The following is a 15,816-nucleotide window of genomic DNA, read 5'->3' on the forward strand; positions in this document are numbered from 1 at the left end:
TAATTGGTTACTATTTTAATATAATTTCTCATAAAAGTCTGCCACATATTTTGATATTTCTGTAATATTTCATTAACTTTCCATTTATATTTAATTTAACCACAGCGAGTAAATTCCGCATTTCTTTTTATGATATAAAAATATATATATTTTGTATTCTTTTCTCCTTCCTCTAACCATTTTCTCCTTGATCAAATGAAGGCACCCTTTGCTTTATATTCATATATTTTATCTAATTCTAATTGTATTTGCATTAATTTGTTTTTTATTTCTTTTCTTTTCCTTACAGCAAGAGTTCTAATGTTAAACTTCATTAGTTCCAAATTATTACCAAAATTATTAGTTACATTTGCCTCATTCCAGATATTTATAATAATATATTTTGCTTCCTCTGTAAAACTTACATCTGTCAATATATTTTTGTTCATTTTCCAGTATGAAAACTTTTTTCATTGTTGTGTGTTGTTGTATTTAACCACTTAAACTCTGCTGCTATTTGGGGATTTCCGCCTGGATTTTGCCTAACCAAATTTAAAAGCTTCCCAAATCCACATGCAGAGGTGTAAATGCAAAACTAATTTTCAATTATATTTCATTAAACACTATTGAAAGTGTTTAAAATAACTGTATATGACGTCTGTGTTATAATAAACACTTAAAAAAGAGGCGCTTTTTGTATTTTTTTAAAAAGGATTACTTATGCACATCACCTCAAAAACAGATTAGAATGGCTCTGAAGGGCACACTGTAAAAAATTGCTGTTAAAAAACGGTCAGATTCCACAGTAAAATAATGTTTTTTCACTAAAACAGTAATATTCTGTTAAAAAAAGTGCATTCTGGGTAACATTTTTTTCTTTCGAGAAAGTAACCAACTGAAGAAAACTGTGAACTAACAGAGTTCAGATTCGACGTTTTTTTTGAAGTCTGTGTTTAAAATCACACTTTGTGCCTTTGTTCACTATTCCATCAACTAGTTCACCAATATAGTTCACCTGACAGTTTTAATAAACATTAATGAGAGAATTCAGACACTGATGAACACCTGCTGTTAATAATCACATGTACTGAAGGAAAGAAACACAAACAGTGATGTCAGTTACAGCATTAAATAAAATCAAGTAAAATAAAACACCTTCAGTCTCAGCAGAGGATCATTAAAAAACTCCACAAACAACAGCAGACACACTTATTACTCACTAATTTGACTTCCATACTATTCACATTGAGATCCAACAGAAATTTAGGTGATTTTGTGTCACCGTAATAGAGTGAGGGGCTGGTTTAGTTGGTGTCTTCACCCTTGAACTTATTTAATTAGACTTTCCTACTGCTGTAAAACAGAATTTACAAAATACTTTTAATATAGCAATAATGTGGGAAGTCAATAGCTAGATTAACCTATTTGTCTGAAATTGGTTCTGATAAATGTTTAGATATAAATTTGGATGAAGAGTCTCATGCAATAAGTTTTATGCTTAGTTGCTGATATTAATTTAATTAATAAGTGTAAACATAAAATATACTTTTATAATTACTTTACAGTTAAGAAATAACATTCAAACAGAGTTCAGTTAAGATAAAGACACACTCAGACCTCATGAATCAGACCTTGTACCTCAACAATGGTAACAATTAAAATGTTTCATACTGCAATGCATGCTGGTTGTGGAACAGTACAAATTTCCCAGCATGCATTGCACCATGAATAAAAGTAGTATAATGGTCTTACAGTTTTCTTTATTTGCGTTTTATTCTGCTGTTGTTTATGTTTAGACTTTTAGTTGCCTGTTTGTGAAATAAACTGTTAATTTTGTTACTTGTCACCATAGTTGAGGTTCATATGCTGATTATTGATGGTGCGACTTACATCATAGAGCAAAGTGTTTTTGTCCATGATATTTTTAAAAACTTCCAAAAATCATTGCCACATATAATGTGAAACATTAGAATAAACATTGAATAAGAGCAGTAAATAATATTACATTAAATCAGAACAGATTCTGCCATTTATTAGCAACATGAACATTACCAGATATTGTTTAGGTTTTTGGCTGGCTTGCCACATCAAATTAGTTTTTTAAACAAAGCTCTTAACAATTGCAGCAGCCAAAATATATTATTGATAATGATGTCAGGACTAAGAGCCCAACTAAAGCAAACTCTGTTCTCCATGATGGTGACGTAAAATGTTACCATTTCTCTCAAGAAGAACTTTAGTAGATGTTATACAAAAATAAACGTTTCAGTAATAAGTGTAGCTGGTGATGATGTTTGTAGAGTTGTTTAATCATCCGCTGATCATTTAGATGATTTAATCATTTGTTGACCTTCAGGTTATTTTATTATAAAGCTGTGACTAAAGTTGTAGTTTTGTATGTTCTGTTCTTGTTTTTTCCCTTCAGTATTTCTTCATTTATTCATTGTTAATCCTCAATTATCATTTAATTAGTCGTTTGATTAATTCATTTACTTCAGCTTTGCTACACGTTTCTTGAACACTCAGTAGTGTGGACACTTCAATAAAAACTGAAGTATATGCTCTGGGGTTTAAAGGGTTAAAAGTGTGAGAGGTAAAAATCACAGTATAAAATGTATTTTAACAGTAATATACTGTTAATTTAAACTATGGAAGTAGACTGTAAAAAAACAGTAGATTGCTGGCAACCATAGCTGCCAGTAGTTTACTGTTAAATAAAGGAAAAAACAGTATTTTACTGTAAAACCTGAAGCTAATTTCTTCTGTGTGTCACCGTTGTGTAGGAGATTAGAGCCAGTGTATGAGTTAAAGATGAACAATGAACTGCTGATGTTATTCTGCATTTTTCTCTATTTAAAGATAGCGGCTGTTTAGTTGCTGATGCAGTCAGAATCTCTCTGGTGATTCCAGATTTACATGTATGTGTGCTGTTGTGAAATATAAGACATTAGAGTTAAACCGAACTTTTCTAATTAACTAAAATAAGTTATCGTTATAAGTATACTTCTAAGCATGTATAGCACATTACTTCATAAACTCATTCAGCAGTTGACCAATTTGAGGCAGTTGCTTTCAGTGAACAAAATGAGTTCACTTGAGTATTGTGTAAATCAATGTAGTCCATGTATTTTTACAGCAACATACTGTAAAATAACAGTACATTGCTGGCAACTGCAGCTGCCAGTATTTTACTGTTTTTTAACGAGACAATTTTTAACAGTGTGCACAGCATAAGGTAAGAGATGACAGCTGTCTGTGCTGTCTGGGGCTGCTTTTTGATCATGAATGTATTGTTTACATTTCTGTGCCATGGAAACACCACAATTCATTCAACAACAGTTTGGCATATGAATATAATTCAGTAAAAAGAATGCTAGAACTGTATGAGCAATGGCAAGAGCTTTCATTTGAGCTATAACTTGTACATGTGTCATATAAAAAAATATGAAAATGAACCAATGTAAAATACCTAGCTCGGGTATCCAAAATACTGTGTATTTAAGTGTAAATAACTTTTATACAGTTGAATAAAAACCAAAGTGATGCATATGTGCATAAATTATAGATTCTACACTTTCAAACGACACCACTTATGGGGGTCTGGTGCAAAGCTAGCCCTTTAAATCTGAAAGTAAAAGTCAATGACGTCATGGACCCGGTACCGGGTCCGCAGAGTTTAAGTGGTTAATGAAAGAAAAATAGCTTTGTGGTCTGTTAGAGCAGAGGACAATATAGAGACCTCATTCACAGAATCTATTAAATTTCTTGAAATTAGCCAATAGTCGATACGCAACTGCTGAGATACTTTTATTACACCAAGTAAACTGAATTTTTTTAGGATACTGTTGTCTCCATTTATCAATCAGGTCAAAGGTAGAACATAAGCTGTTCAATTCTGGAAGAACAGAGCTATTACAGGGTCTCTGCAGATATCATAATGTCAAATTTAAGACCTTTTACGACCTTTTTAAGACCATTAGGTATTAAATTTATATTAAATTTATAATATCAAAAACACGCAAGAGATATGTAAAAGCACAAAATTAGGGGTAAAATAAAGTTATTTAAATTGAACTACTAAATTCAGGTTAAATGCACCATTAAACTACAGAAAAAACAAACATCTTAATGCAGATTTATACTTTCACCTGGCACTGCATCGTACAACTCACAAAACAGATTAAGGCTTTTATACTTGACACGTTCACCAGTGAGATGTTTTTTTTTAAATGACAGGAGGCGGTCTAAAAAACAGAAAGTAAAATCAGACGTATAAAAAGATAATCATTATCATTGAAGATGTTTTTGGGGGCCTCTTTTTTGTTGTTTTAACAAACTTATCCCTCAGGTTTTTCCAAAGTTTCAAACTTTCCCCCTTTCCCATGGCAGTTGCAATTTCTAGCTAATAATTATTGGTCATTCTGGCAAGCAGAAATGTAACTGTGATAGAAAATAGGTAAAAACTTGATTAGGTATTATAGCCTACTGTACTATTCACTCTTCAAATAAATCCCACTATCAATCCTATTTTATCACTAAAATAAAGTGAACTAGTGTCTGCTGTACAGTGTTTTGTAAAGTACAGTAAAGTACTTCAATGACTCTGTTGTGGTAATACTATAGTTGCTATGGTAACACAACAAGTGTATTAAAAAACACTACCTAGTGCTTTAGTTTTTTTTTTTACAATATAGGGTATATTTTTCTACAATTCAACACACTTTACTGTAGTAAAACTACACTGCATTTCATTTTATCAGTTCACTATTCTTAATACTACAGTATGCTAAGCATCTCTGGAGAGTAAAAGCACGAAAGGAGTCAGACGGAGCGAGAGCAGATCATTCACACGTGAGCAGCCAGTGTTTTGAGAGCTCGAAAGCATTTTTGTCCATGAACAAAGGAAACTGGCGCGTGAGCAGAGATTCACTCTCTCGCATTACATCGCTTCCGACTTATAAAACTGTGCTTGCGACATTTGTCAGTGAAATAACAGCATACTCTGCCAGCCGAAATCATGTCGCGCGCACTCAAAGTGAACTTCCGCAAACACAGCGATGATGTCACATTCGTCGCGCGCACTGAGTTTAATATCAGAAAGCTGATTGGCTATTGCAAGTTGACCTTTTTGTAGTTGTAATACCGCAAATTACAACTGTACTAGTGAAATAAAGAACTACAACACCCCAAAAACCTAGCAACATCAACAAAAAGAATTTAAATGAGCATTAGATGTAGCGTTACATGGACATCGCAAAAATAAGACTTGTGCAAAAATATTTAAGACCTAGAAAAGCAAATTTAAGACATTTTAATACCTTCAGACCCTGCGTCCATTACAATGGACATCACATGACATCCCATTTTTCTGAGATTTGGAAAATAATACGAGGAGGTGGCGAACAATCTTTAACAGAATCCCATATTGTGTTATTATATTGTTCCACTACTTTTTCAAATTGGTCTTCAAAATTCAAAAATAAAGACTTGTTTTGTGTTTTACTATTACTTGCATAAATATTTTCTAACACAAATAATTCAGCATTCTTTTCAATTACCAATATTATCCATCGACCTGAATTGTGTATTTCTGTCTGAATAATTTTCCCTTTAAATGAACCTCTCAAAATTGCAACACCTGGTGCTCGATTACTCCCATATGACATCCATAAATGATCCTCCCACTGGCTTTTCCAAATGTTATAGTTTGATAAGGATGCATGAGTTTCTTGAATAAAATAAAAATCACATTTAAATTTCTGAAAAGACAAAAAAATTGCTTTCCTTTGCAATTCACTTATTCCCCTGACATTTAAAGATTAAACTGATAAAGCTACCAATGTGCTTTATTAACAACACTTAAGACTTACCAAATAAAGCAACCATGTTTACAACACCTCATAAGATTACAAATCCTCAAACTAGTTAACACTGAAATGAACTCTTAATATAGATAATCAAATACTAAAAATAAAGATTAATATTTTTTACTAAACTTGTGTTAAATGTGTAACGCAAATAACAACTGCATTTATCATAATCAGAGAGAGTAAAAAAAACATGTCCGTTTACGTTTAGTTCTTGAAAGGGATATATAATGGGTATATTATTGATCTCTAATCATTATATATTTCCTTTCCATCGATAAATGCACGCACTCCGACAAAGTAAGCTTTCTTTCCCACCTGCCGAGCAGCCTCCACTTTTGACCACAGTTGTTTACTTATGGCTCTGTCCATAGCTGTTAAATCCTCTCCAAATTGCAGTTCTTGTGTCTTCAAGAAGGCGCCGGAATTTGGCCAATTTCCACAGCATATTACGTATGGATCTGGATATAATTTGGATGATGACGGTTTACCCTCTCATGGCGTTTCCTTCAAGTTTCCGTCCAAGACGGTGTACGACATTGACGTCTTGTTTTATTTTGCTGCTGAACTCCAGGTGAACTCCACAACAGATATCCACCACCTGTGCCTTTAGATCTTAAACCATCCAATCTTAAATTCCACCTCCGTTCATACCTCTCAATTTCACCGACCCTGGAATCAACCTGCAACATTTTCTTAACATTTAGGTCACCGACCTCATGGATTGTCTTCATGTCCTTCTTCACATTTTTCATGTTATCTTAACCATCTTTTACTACGTTGAAAAGAAATTCTGTTCTTCAACGCTTCGATGCTCATCGTATTTGCCCTTAAGAGCTCCTCTAATCCGTTTACTCTTTCATGTATGCATTGCATGATATTTCCTTGCATTTCAGAGAGTGACAGCTCATTTTTATATATTTTTTTGGGTCAGGTGTGCTTGGGGTGGAATCTGGTGGGTCAATGGCATCACCTTGCATGACGTATGAGTACATTGTTTGAACATCAGAGCATCAAGTCTCCATTTCGTCGTCTTTATTCCTACCTTTTGCAATCGGTTTCTTTATGGCGTTAATCTTTTATCTGACTCTGACTTTACTCTTTCTCTTTCTGTTTTTTCGCCATGTGACACTGTTTTATTTATAATGTTGAATCAACAAGGTGCCTTAACATTTAAGCTTTCGACTGGTAAGTCTTTTAAGCAATACAAAATAAATTTGAAGTGCAGGATAGAGATGCGCGGATGGGCTATTATATCATCCGCAACCGCATGACAAAATTCATCATCCATCCGCCATCCATCCGCAGTAACATTTTTGACCAATTTTTAAAACCGCACCCGCCCGCCATCTGCTGATTGGGCTCTTAATTTGAATGGCTTATTCCTTTTTATTATTAAATGAATGTTTCTTTATTGCTCATTATAGAGAATGACTTTAATGTAGACATGCAGTTAATCCAAACGTGCAAGTCATTAATTGACGATGCTTTGAAGTGACGCTAAAGATACGAGGACGTGTCTTTTCACTTGATTCGATTCCTCGGTCCTTAAGTCTTTTCCTTGCGTCCTTCCCTCGTATCCCGGTGGGGTGGAAACACGAGGAAAGAAAGCAATGAAAGGAAACGAGGATGCACAAATAAGAAATGAGAAGCCAGATCCAGATAAGTGCCAACCCCTGGTGCAAACGGGTCCCTGACAAAGTCAAGGTGGTTATTGTTCAAATCAGGGAAATACTGTTTAAAATAGCCCTGAAGATGTGACAGGTGAGACTGAATTATGGGTGTTATGTTGTCTGCAGTGGTGGAGATGCGCTCCTGGTTGTAGAGAGGAAACATTTCTGCTACTCCTCCTTCCAGTTTGCTTTCCCACAGTGACAATTTTTGCGTGAATGCACGCACCTTGTCTTGTGCGTTCAGTATGTGAACATTGTGCCCTTGCATGCTCTGTTTGAGGAAACTAAGATGCTGGAAAAAATCTGCCATGTATGACAACTTCAGTATCGAAGTGTCATCTTCAAAACATTTGGCAAGTTCTAGGTTTTCATCAGAGAGAAACTCTCTCAGCTCTTTGCGCAGCGCGTACACGCGATTTAACACGGCGCCGCGGGAAAGCCAGCGCACCTCTGAGTGGAGCAGCAAACCCTTGTAATCTGCACCCATTTCTTTGCAGAGTAAACGGAAGAGTCTGTGTTTCAATGGGCGCGATTTTACATAGTTCACAGTTCTTATTACATCCTTCAACACTTGATGCAAGTCATTTTCAATGCGCTTGGCCACGAGAGCCTCACGGTGAAGCATGCAGTGTGTGCCAACGGCGTTGGGAGCTTTCTCTTTGATCAGAGTCACGACGCCGCTGTGCTTCCCGGTCATAGCGGCAGCACCGTCAGTACACACTCCAATACACCGAGACCAGTCTACAGAATTGTCCGTTATGAACTGATCCATCATATTAAATATGTCCTGACCTGTGGTTCTGCCTTCAAGGGGTTTACAGAAGAGAAGTTCCTCTATAAATGTGTCCTTACCGAGCAAATGCACGTAGACCATTAGCTGCGCTTGATTTGCTATATCAGTACTTTCGTCCAACTGCAGTGAAAAGTATTCACTGGCTTGCAGCTGTTCTAAAAGTTGTGACGAAATATCATCGGCCATCTCACTTATGCGTCTGCTTACTGTGTTATCTGACAAAGGCACACAATCTATCTTCCGTGCCGCTTCCTCTCCAAATAACTCTTTGACGATGTCTTTGGTACCTGATAATAGCAATGCTTCGCCTACTGTGTGCGGCTTCTTAGCACGCGCGATGTGAAGTGATGCCAAATATGACGCTTTTAAACACCTCTCAGGGACTGATGCTTGCTGCCGAAAAAGACTGGCCTGCCGGGCCAAACACAACTCCTGATGTTTGAAATAGTCTGTCGATTTTTCTGCCTCATTGGGATGTTTTTGCTGTAGATGACGTTTGAGCTTGGATGGTTTCATGCATTCATTGGAGAGAATCTCTTGACAAAGAACACACTGGGGTCTATCGACTCCCTGCTTTAAAGTACAGGTAAAACCAAACGCAATGTAAGATTTGTCATATTTTCTGCTTTTTGCCTTAGCATTCGCCAAGTCAGATTTGCATAAGTGGCTTGCAGGAGCGGGGTTCTTTAAAAATCTTTCCATCATCTGTAGCTACTGCACAGCCGCTAATTGCTCCATTCAACTGTAACGTTACGTTATGCAAAATGTTAAAGAGCGCAAAGGATTTCGGGATAAACACATTGCAATTAATAATAAACTTATATAAATACTAAAACAAAACATAGATTATTAATTTAGTCATTAATAATTTTAGAAATTTTTTTTTATATTATTTTAAAAAATAATATGTTTTGTTTCTGCCAAGTTTTCGCGCACCCCCTAGTGCCCTCTCGCGGCCCACTGGGGGTCCGCGGACCCCAGTTTGAAAACCCCTGACCTAAAACATGGTATGCAACAACAACCAAAATTAACCAACATCCCCAAAAATATCTCCAGAGAATGCATGATCAATATTATTACCCCCTTTTAATTCCCAAACATATCAGTAAACAACTTATCAATGGGGTTATTAATGCCTCAGTGTTCCTGCATCTCATTAGACAAAGCCCTCAGTCCTTCCAGGGCCCTAGTCACCGATTCGTCCAGGGCCATGTTATATAAGAAAAACTTTTTTTTTTTTTTTTTTCACATATTAAAATTGAAACAGTTGTATGCTCCCTCTCTAGGGGTAAACGAACCAGTTTTAGGTGATGCTAAAGTAGTAACGATGCTAAAGTAGTATGATTAGTATCTTGTTTTTTATTTTTAATGTAATTGACTGCTATAAAGGTGTCAGAACGTTTAACCTGGTGCTATAAAATCAATATGCTGCAGCTGACGTTATTTTAGTGTTAATCTAATGTAAACAAACCAACCCTATGAAAAAAATGATGATAATAATTGAAAGGCTGATGACTTTTCATTTGCATGTTGTTGTTTTTTTTCATCTTCAGCAGGTTATGGTTAAAATATGGTAATTCTGATATTTTAATAAAATTAATTTGATTTTGGAAATAACTCCTGTTAATGTCCCACGGACCCCACTTTGGGAACCACTGAGCTACACAACAACTCAAATGTTGTTCTCTGGCTGTGACAGTTCTTACCAATTCAAGGGCCACTCCTAAGGGTGAATCAGATGAGATGCAGTAACACTTTCAATTCTGCAACTATTTAAAACGAGAAATATCACATGTCATATAATATTTAAAAAATAATAATAATAATATTTAAATATAAAAATAATATTTAAAAAATGTCAAACCCTTAAAGGATATAGGGGTTAATTTATAAACTGTAGATTGTGATCAGCATATTAACATCAGAAAACACTTCATTGATTATTTGCAAAACTGTGATGAAGTCCGGTTTGTCCAGGCAACACCCAAGCCGGGGTACAGACACACTGCTCACTCTGAATAACAGACACTAATATTTCATCTAAATCAGACTGGCTTTAAAGTCTTCATATGTTAATTTGTTAGTAGTCAATTTTTTGTCACCAGATAATCCTGTCTTGGTTGTTTAAATTTAATTTCAATCTTTTTACACTGTATCTTTCTCTGAATTGTTTTGCTATATCAGCCCCAAAAGCACAGTCAGCACTTACACAGTGAGCTAATGGTTCATTGTCCAGTGTTTGAAATAGGTGTTCAATTTTGTTCAATTTTTAATTTTCTATTTGTCAGAGTGGCAGCGAGTAATTGGTTGTGTGTGTTGCAGGTCTGTTAGTGTCAGTGTCTCGTATAATCTGAGTCTCCCTCTTTTGGACCTGAGAAGTCAGGTCCACTCTAATTCCTGCAAGAGAATGGTTAGGTTTATTACATGCAACACAGGATGAGAGGTGGTACCAGGTATCACCCTTGCCAGCAACCTTAACACAATGGGACGTTCTGGCAATGACTTTGTATGGTTCAGACCATGTGGGCTTCCTCCACTTCCTCTTAAACAGGCAAAGGTCTACCCAATCAGCAACATTGGCCACTGGTTCCTTAGATTGTTTGTCAGGAGTGATCTATAAAGACAAAAGCTGCAATCAAAGAAGTTAGTTTGTCATGAAAACATCTTGGTGACAATGGTGTAAATGCTTTCCAGGGACAGCGCAGAACTCTGGCCAGGATACTGTCGACCTGTCAAAAGCTCAAAAGGTGTGAAGTCGGGTCCTGTTGCAGAAGAATGTATAGACATTAATGCAATAGGTAAAACATTCAGTCAATTCATTTTAGTGTGCACATAGATTTTAGCCAATTTTCTGTCATATCTATAATTATATTTAATGCCGGCAGTACCATGAAGATGAGCCAGACCCAAGGAATGCTCAACAGTTTTCTGTTCCTGAGATAGGTCGACCCAAGGAGGTAAAGAAACCAGACCTCCGCCACTGTGGCAATTTGACATGTACAGCTGTACCCACATATGCGCATTCAAATTAAATGTTAACCCTTAAATCTTTTGCTAACTTAAGTGATTCAACCATTGGTATCATTTAGACTTTTCCAATTTATATGGCCTAACCTGTCCTCAGACTTCCATCATCTGCTCTAAAACAACAGCCATCAGCAAACTCAGAACTCTAGGAGGAGATGTCAATTATAGTCCAGTCAAGACAGGCCTTAATTAATTTTTTTTTAGACCCAATTCAGTAATAGGTGCACAATCAGAGGAAAGTCGTTTATTATATGTATGGCATTCATAATTGAAACTTCTATATTGTCTTTTAAATGTCAGAAAGGTAATTAGGTTTAATTCACAACTGATATGACTAAGTGTGTTATTATAGGCTTTTTTATGGTTAATATAAGCCTTAGGTAAGATTAGATTTTTTTCAATTTGCGACTTTCAGTTTTGTCATTGTTCCCAACTCCTCGGCTTCATGCACTGGATTTATGGCAATTGAAAAATGTGGTAAAGCTGTGTCAGCCATCTCATATCTTTTTTATTGTTCATCAGTTAATTTAATTTGGGTGACCCTTTCCCTGTAACACCCATTTTGTGCCCACTAGTGACAAGCATTCATCTTCATAGTATAATTGATCGTTTCTGTCATAGAACAGTGTGCAGTGTAGGGGGTCAGATGGTGGTAAGTGAATGCCTAATTGGTTAATGCTGGGTTTCCAAAGGTTGTATTGGGAGACCAAACTGTCAGGGCTTTAGCCTGTGTTGTCCAGCTCCACCCAGTAGATATCAGCACCCTCCCACTACTTGCATGTGGACAGTAACCACTGTCCATCTAGTGACGCCCCATGTTTTGAGCAGTTAAATGAGCTGCCATTAGAGAAGGTGATGATAACCCCATCAGGTGAACACAATATGCTGGGTTCGAGTTTAACTAATAAGTCTTTCCCCAGAAGGGCAGCAGGCACATTTGTTGAGTAGAGAAAACTGTGGCTTAGTTGCGGGTTAGCCACTGTGACGGGTATTGGTTTTTGTAGCTGGCCATCTTTCTGCTTCCCCAGAGAACCTATTACTTCAATTGTCTTGCTTGACAACATATCATCAGTCACTGCCCCCTTCGTGACTGTAGAAAGTGTGGCCTCAGTATCCATCAAGGCTGTTAATGGCCTAGCGTTGACCATTATCTACAGGAGGGGTTTGGCCTGTCCCCCTCCTGCTGGTTCTCTGTGGGTCTCGTCAAGTCTCCGTCTCATCCCCCAGGCCCCACACCGGGAATTGAGTGGGCACCTGGTTCCCCTGGGGTTTAGGGGCTGGGGATGACGGGAGAGCTTGTATTGGTTCTGGTCGCCTGCCTCGACCAGCAGCCCCACCTCTTCGGGGATCCCAACCCCCCGCAGGTTGGCTGTTCACTGGACACTGATCTCTCCAGTGGTTTAAATCTCCACACACAAAACAACCCTTGTTGGTGTCCCCATATCTCCAATGGCTAATTGGACATTGATCTTTCCTGTAGTTTGGGTTCACACACACAAAACAACTCCAAAAGTTTTTTTTTTTTTTCCTGGTCGCCCCCTCTATGATATTGGTTTAGCTGCTGTATGTATGTCTGTGTGCTGTGTTGGGCTGAGGCATAATGGTGACTGTGTGTAAGAAATTAGTGGTTGTGGGCTTGGTTGTGGTGGCTGCACAGGCGACATAGCAGGTACATGAGTCAGAGGAGCAATGACTTGTTGCATTTGTGTATTTTGTCTTACGGCCATCTTATTCTGTAATTTAGCTTTAGCCTCTTCCAGCTGTAGTTTCAACAGCTGTGACTTAATCTTTTCTACCTTTTCTTTGTGTTGTTTTAATGCTATATGTGTTCTTTCCTCCATTCCTCTCAATTTTTTGGCCAAATTTGCGTTTGTGTCTGTCTAATCTGTATATCCCAAAATATACTTCAGCTGCTTTTATCCTTCTTTCTGGCTGTAGCTTTTTTTGTTTTTTGTTTTTTTTGAGTCTGATTGTGCTATGGCCAGTTCCGCCACTCCTTTCCACTGACACTGAACTGAAGGACAGCCATATTTCTTACATTAACAATTAAATTCACACTGTTTTATATTTTCAATTAATCAGTAGAAAATAGAAAAAATAAATAAAAATAAATAACATTTCAGCTGTTTATAACACTTATAAATGTAACATGCAAATGCCTGGACTTTAACCAGGGCAGGGAAAACGTTGACTGGACTTTAACCAGGGCAGGGGAAACATTGCCTGGACTTTAACCAGGGCAGGGGAAATGTTGCCTGGACTTTAACCAGGGCAGGGGAAACGTTGCCTGAACTTTAACCAGGGCAGGGGAAACGTTGCCTGGACTATAACCAGGGCAGGGGAAACATCGCCTGGACTTTAACCAGGGCAGGGGAAAAGTGCCTGGACTTTAATCAGGGCAGGGGAAACATCGCCTGGACTTTAACCAGGGCAGGGGAAACATTGCCTGGACTTTAACCAGGGCAGGGGAAAAGTGCCTGGATTCTAACCAGGGCAGGGGAAAAAATGCCTGGACTTTAACCAGGGCAGGGGAAAAGTGCCTGGACTTTAACCAGGGCAGGGGAAAAGTGCCTGGACTTTAACCAGGGCAGGGGAAAAATGCCTGGACTTTAACCAGGGCAGGGGAAAAGTGCCTGGGCTTTAATCAGGGCAGGGGAAAAGTGCCTGGACTTTAACCAGGGCAGGGGAAAAGTGCCTGGACTTTAACCAGGGCAGGGGAAAAATGCCTGGACTTTAACCAGGGCAGGGAAAAAGTGCCTGGACTTTAACCAGGGCAGGGGAAAATGCCTAGGCTTTATTCACTCATATATCTCAACTCACTTTTAATATTTAATTATTTCAGTTTCAGTTTCTCATTCAACTCACAATTTTAGTAATAATCAATAGCAGAATTTTGGTGGAAACAGGCTTCTGCCTACCTTCTTTTAGTGACCGGTCAAGTGTTGAATGAAGAAACGCAGCTGAAGTTCAGTGTGGAGTTCGGACAATCAACTCCTCCTTTCAGACTCCTTTGTTGACCGATCCGGGTGCCCCTCCATTTTGTCGGACTATTTCTCACTTGCCTTAGTCCACCCCAATTCAATAATCGGTCAGGAGTCAATTAATCAAAATCAATGAATTTATTTATCGAGCATAAGTGAATAAAGCGAAGATCAGGATCCTGGGCTTTTGAAGAACCGTCAGCCAAGCAGTCTGGATGTCCAAAAGCTCTCGAACTCTTTCGACTCCCTCCTTTTATCCATCAGCAGCGTTCAATCTTTTTGGCCACTCCTCTGATCAGTTACCCCCAATCTCTATTGTTGCCATCAGCTGTTTTCAGGCAGAATCATCTTTCAAAAGTCTGTGGTCTGCACACAGAGATACCTATCTGCTTTTCCTCATAGTCCTGTCTATGAACTCTTGACCTGTGTATGCACTCATCTAGGGGAAGCCCTTTTGCAGATCTGTCTCCAGCCAGCACCCACACACAGCTCTTGTGGTTTTAGCAGTTAGTTAGAAACGCATTATAACAGGGGTTAAGTAGAAGTACGCTATATCAGGAGACATCATCATATCTGACAAAAACACATATTGTAAATAATGAATAGTGAGGCAAACTGGAGTGTATTCCTCCAATAGCAAAAATATATTAAAAGAAAAGAGTGATTAGTAAGACAATAAAGCAATATTTTCCTCATCTGCTCCAGTTCTCTTTTCTGTGTAGAAAAACCACACATCACAGCTGCAACCCAGACGGACTTTCTGCAAGACTTGTTTGTTACAGATTTAGTTATTTGACATTATAGGGGTGGAAAGTTCCTGTCTCGTTCTAAGGTCAAACAGAATGTCTCTTCATATCATTGCGTGGACTCATTAGATTATCATGGTTCAAGCAAACACATATACGTATGCAAAATAAGCATGAGCACATATATATAATTCAAAAGAAGCATTACACTGTAATTTTATTCCTTCAGCACCTATGATGAAAATCATCTTTTTTTTAATCTGTTTGGACAGAATTCTGTGTAGGTGTAGTGTCCACTCTCATACCGGGGATATATTAAGAAAATGGGCCCTATCATACACCTGGCGCAATGTGTAGCTAGTTTCAGCTTGGCGCAAGAGTCGTTTTGAGGCGTTGCGCTACACTGTTTAAATAGCAAATGCATTAGCGCTCATATGTGCACCCATAGGCGTTCTGGTCTAAAAAGGAAGGCGTTCTGAGGCGCACGGCTGGTGCGTTGCTATTTTAAAAAAACTAAAATAGATTTTTCATTAGACCAAAACAAACCCGGTCTAAACTCCGGCACAGAGTTGCGCCTCACTTACACACTGCTTAATATGCACAAGAGAGAAATAGGCAAATATCTTTACATATGAAAAATTTTAAATGTTAATATATATATAGGATATAATGAGAATAGATATAGGATATAAATATAAAGGATTAAAATATTACAACACATATTATTTTCTAGCCTACATAAATATGAAA

The sequence above is a fragment of the Danio rerio genome, chromosome 14 (assembly GCF_052040795.2).
Source record: "Danio rerio strain M-AB ecotype USA chromosome 14, GRCz13ab, whole genome shotgun sequence".
Lineage (NCBI taxonomy): Eukaryota > Metazoa > Chordata > Actinopteri > Cypriniformes > Danionidae > Danio > Danio rerio.